Source organism: Haemaphysalis longicornis, unplaced genomic scaffold (assembly GCF_048455015.1).
Source record: "Haemaphysalis longicornis isolate Haplotype H1 unplaced genomic scaffold, Haemaphysalis longicornis Haplotype H1 scaffold_256, whole genome shotgun sequence".
NCBI classification, from domain to species: Eukaryota; Metazoa; Arthropoda; class Arachnida; order Ixodida; family Ixodidae; genus Haemaphysalis; species Haemaphysalis longicornis.
In genome coordinates this window covers 249,580-254,925 of record NW_027526318.1, presented here as the reverse complement: position 1 = coordinate 254,925, position 5,346 = coordinate 249,580, and the positions used below count along the sequence as shown (strand labels likewise).

The window sequence follows — 5,346 nt, the reverse complement described above, 5'->3', positions numbered from 1 at the left end:
GCTGTTCAATGCCAGTTCAGCACTGCAAAGATCCCCATCAGCAATCAGCTGGTCCAGCAGAAACTGTTTGGTACGGTCATCCCCACCGGCAGCATCAGCCCCAAGCAGTGCAGTCAAAATGCCTGGCTCTGCATTCCCGTGTGACACAGATTTGGCAAGGCTGTAAAAACTCAAGCAAGAAACTGTAATCAAAAACTGCTGGGGTGTGGGGTGAGTATTACAGCCTGACGACTGCCGTGCAATGCCAAAAAAGTTCTCAGCTGGGTCCTGGCTCAGCCTTGATGTCATGATGAACTTGTACGCGAGTTGTTGGCTCAGGTAGTCCAGCAGCGACAGGACACTTGCAATGGTGACCCTCAATCCAACTGCGGTAGACTCGGACAAAAAGCGGCTTCGCTTTTCGGCTCGGCCTTCGTTTTTCGCTTGACGCAAGTTTTCTGCTACATAAACCTCCCATTCAACAAGGTAGGCTAGAAATGACAGCAGCTTATCCACGGCAGCTGAGTCCGGACGAAGAGCCTCGGCGGGGAATCGAGATGACATTATCTCGATAAGGTCTCTCATCATGCTGAAATGCATAGAGCACACAATAAGATTTTAAAACAGTTAGCCAAGAGGTTGGAAGGTTCATTTGCAGCGAAAGGTAAATAAAAACAAAAAAGTGAAATATAAGTATGCTCCTAACAGCTTGTATACATGTGGAGCAGTACTTGAGGCAATAAACTTACCCGAAAAAGGTCAAGACAGGCTGGATGCTCCCGCATTTGGCCTCAACATCATTTTTGTAGAGACGAAGGCCATTTAGAACCGTGTCACTGAAGAGTTGGAAGGCGTAGGTAACCCTCATTTTCTCAGAGTTGTTGGGCTGAGTGTGGCGGGTTGTGATACCGGGCATGGCTTGAAGAGTCACGTTCGAGCCATCAAGTTTCAAAGCCTCTTTTACAGGACGAAGCGATACCTGCATGGAAAAACAAAATGCTTCATAAGACACTGCAGTGCTGTGTTTTTATGTTTCCTGGGGATAAAAACATTCTCATATTGATAAAGGCATAAATTTTTGTACTTACTGGTCCTGTTGGAGTGGTGAAGTCTGCTTGGAGTAGCCCATTCCTGATGCATTTGACAAGATGTGGGAAGTCAGAAATGAAATGAAGTGACCGCTTGTTGTCCACTGGGTGTTGCACTTTGCATTTTGTGCTAGATGCAGTCGCGTAAATGCCCATCGTGGACCACATGTTTCGATTCCAGGTCGCACCGTCGGATGTTATGAAATCAACAAATAGCCCAGCCTTTTCCGCTAGAATCACTGCCTCCAGCATCACTTTCGAGAGCAAATTTCCTTTCATGTTGCCCTGCGTGGCAAAAGAAGCAAGTATTTGGGTCCACTTGCCCAACATTATGACCATCCCATGGTCAGCCACTTTATGCTTGTCACTGCTGGGGGTGAACTGGCCCATGTCCACGAAGCCTTGTATGTGCCCTGACGATGAGACTGACAGATTCTCGGACAGTTTCATTTCGTCAACGATGAGCCCTCCGTGCCTTTTGAAGGCATCCATGGAAGACGCTTTCTGCTTGAGCATGCTCATCACTTTGGCATTAAAGCCAAATCCCGTCCTGTACGACCTGAGATACTTCTGAAGAGTAACCTTGCTCGGCAAAACAAGAACTTTCTGCCTCCGCATATCCTCGTAAAGCTTTGGCCCTTTCATGCGCATGATGAGGCATTCCAAAATCCACTCCTTCGAGTACCTCATCCCTCTAACACTCTTCCTCTTCGCAGCCTTGAACATGTGTAGAGCTGCCTCTTGCTGCTTTGGGGGGAGTTCTTTAATTCGGCCAAGGAAAGTCTCGTCACTTAGCCTGGAGTTTTCTTCTTTCATGGCTCGTACTTGGCCTGCCAGGGTACACAAGCGTGAAGCAATTCGCTTTGTCTTCTGATTGGCCACTCACAGCTTGTGAGACAAGTTATGCGTGACACGTTTCTTCTTCAACTTGGACTTCCGTGCCAGCAGCGACTTTCGCAAATAGCGACAATGAACACAGATGGTTCCTGAAAAACGTAAAACATAAAATAAGCCACTTCCTTACTTCGAACTATTTGCAAGACATGGAAACAAGGGCTAACAGATAATTGGAGGGAAAATAAACTCCAGAGCTATTACAAAGTGGGTAATAGCTAACAGGTCTTGACTAGTGTTATTTCCCTTTAATGCAGGTTGCTTTAAATACAAAGGATATGCATTAGGTTATGAAAAAAAAAGTAGCAGGCTATGTTAGCTAGAACAGAAAGTACATCGTTTCTTATTAAAAATATTAACACACACCTTTGACTGTCACCATTCCAAGACAGTTCTTGCTGAACACGCCGTCACTCGCGGGGGTAAGGGTGCGCTTCATCTTCTCGGTCAGGTTCTGAGCAAGGCCGTCATAAGCGTCTTTGCTCATAGCGCTTGCACAAAGCAATGCAGTGTCAACTTCTTGAAATATGTTCGTTGCTTCAAGAAGGGAGGTGATTTTGCCGTACTTCTTTTCTCTCCCACCGAGATAACAGCTTGCCACAACGTCACTGTTGCTATCTAAGCTGAAACAGATCACTTTCTCGTGGGAGACACTGAAAGGCTGTTTTGTTGTGCGTGTAGTGGCATACACAAGGAGATCAAGGTCTGGAGTGGTCAGTTTCGTCCACAGCCTTGGAACACTTAAGCAGGTGGCAAGGTCCCTTAAGTCACCTGATTTGAGCGGGTTCGCTTGCATGTTTTCGGCAGGGCTCGTGTTCGGGTCGGAATTCTCTTCGCCGAGCAAGCTCGCTTCGTGCTCATCGCGACGAGAGAGACGAACTTTCTTCGCCGATCCAGACGTAGAAACTAAGCAGCGCTTTCGCTCGGGCCTTGGTTTTTTCACAGATGTGGAAAGGTATGCGGGCAGGTCAGGTAAAAACGTTGGCACTGCATTTGCAGTAAGACCAGGCTTTCCTCGAGCGATTCGTACCTCCTTGCCGCCGATGATGTGGACATAATCACGAACGACAAAATGGTCTGCAAAGTGTTTTTCACAAACCGCGGATGTGTCCGTTAGAGGTTTGTCTTTCCTCTTGAGGTTCCGCTCCCAAACCTTTCGTCGGTCTTCGTCCTTTGGTGCCGAAAAGAGCGAAATCTTCCGCCCGTTTTCAACGCGATGGCCGGGGTAGCCTGACCGGCAACCCGGGGCGAAACAGTGCGTATCCGTCTTCTTTTTCTTGTTCATGGTGGTACCGAGAACATTTTCTTCCAGCACAGAAAAAAGATACAAGAAGAATCGAAAGCCACAGCAGCAAAGCGCCCTGACAGCAGTCAACTCGCCGGTCGAGCCTGCCTGGCTGGCCTCGCGAATCTGACAGCAGCGCCACGCGCGGCCGACAGCTTTTTTCGTCACAGCGCCTCCCATAGACGCCCGCTTCGCTCTTGCCACTACAAAACCTTCTAGTTCACTGTACTCGGGGACTTCAACGCTCCTCACACAGCGTGGCGCTACAATCGCTTCAGAAAGAAAGGCCGATTACTTTGGGAAGCAATTCAGACCCGACGCTTAACAGTAGAATCCGACCGCTCTATTCCTACTATAATAGGTAACAGTGTGCAGGCAGATACCTCTCTTGACCTCACACCTTCATCATCCCTAACAGCGCGCACACACGAAGACTAAAGCAAAGAAGGGGACAGGACGAGCGCTGACTCACAACTACTTTTTATTGAAGAAAGACATCAAATTATATACTCACAAAACACCAGCTGCGCATGACAATACAAAGGAAAAACATCAGATGAACATAAAGCTTGATATGGATAACCAAAGCCAAATCATCAAAAGGTTACGCCACTGCAAGAAACAAAACTTTCCCGGTTATCTAAAAACTCGAGTTCCTTGTGCGTTACCGACCTTCCTTGCACGTTATCGACCTTAACTGGACCCGCCGCGGTGGCCCAGTGGCTAAGGCGTTGCGCTGCTGAGCACGAGGTCGTGGGTTCGATTCCCGGCCGTGGCGGCCGCTTTTCTGATGGAGGAGAAAAGCAAAAACGCCCGTGTGTACGGGATTTCGGCGCACATTAAATATCCCCAGGTGGTCAAAATTAATCCGGAGCCCTCCACTACGGCGCGCCTCATCGCCTGCGTTGCGTCGGCACGTTAAACCCAACAATCAATCAATGACCTTAAATGGCAATGCAGTACTCCCTACAACCTAAGAAGCGATCATTTCATTATTCTGTCTACCTTGCAGCTGCATTCCGCACTTACTCCAAAGCTGCGGCACACTCATATCTCGAATTTGCCAGCCTTTCGGCTCACCTGTCAAGAACAGGCACTCGCTACCGATGATACGCCGGTTCAGGATTGGCTTGATTACCTACTCGATATTAAAGAAGTCCGCGATTCGTCCTTAGACCCCGACATTCCTTCGGAAAGTGTTGACACTCGCCTTCAGCATCTTTGGGCAGCGTACCAGGGCCTCCAGAAATGCTGGTGCCGTCAAAAGCACAATCATCGTTTTCGACTGCGCCTGGCTCATCTCCGCACCACTATTGAGAACTGTGCGGTTGAACTGGCTTCTGCGCAATGTGGTCCGTTCTGCGACAGCATGCGTGGCAACGTTAGCGTGCGGCGCACCCGGGCCATTCTTCGCCCCATGACTGATCATTTTTATTTGAAATCAACCAGCCGCAATTGTCTTACCTTCCTATCACATAAATTTTCCGATCAGCTTCTTGCCCGTCTGAGCTTTACCTTGCCCACGGTCCACAGGAACCCCTTCTACAACACACTGACCAGCCCAATTAATGAGACAATGGATCGTCCAATCACCACAGCTGAGGTCCGCGAAGCCCTCCTCGTTATTCACCTTAACTCAGCGCCAGGAGAGAATAGAACCACTAACCAGCTCCTTCGAAAATTTCACTATCAGTTAATAGAGGTTCTTACAAACTACAAACTACTATAACAGTCACTGGGAGTCTGGGGAGCTCCCACCCGAATGGAAGCACCCTAGAATCTTTTTCATTCCCAAGCCGAGTAGACCGTTTGCTTCTGAACAGCTTAGGCCCATTTCCCTCACTTAATGTGCAGGTAAGTTCCTCGATCTAATCCTACCTGCCCATCTGACCCAATATCCAAAGAGTAAGCAGCATTAACCGCACGTAATGTTCGGGTTAACCACACGCAATGTTCGAATTTCAAACCGGCCTTTCCACCCAGGACGTCTTACTGCAGCTCGAGCATAATCTTCTCTTGCTCCCCGTACTGCCGACTCGTCAGCTGTCCTAGCACTGGACCTCCAAAGGCCTTTGATCGGGTCTCCCACCATGCCATTCT

The 5,346-nt window shown here is 48.7% G+C and overlaps 1 pseudogene; it reads right to left on the bottom strand.

The window, feature by feature from the left end:
• Positions 1 to 1,137: 1,137 nt before the first annotated feature.
• LOC144172737 (uncharacterized) lies at positions 1,138 to 3,354 on the bottom strand (annotated as a pseudogene).
• Positions 3,355 to 5,346: the final 1,992 nt, after the last annotated feature.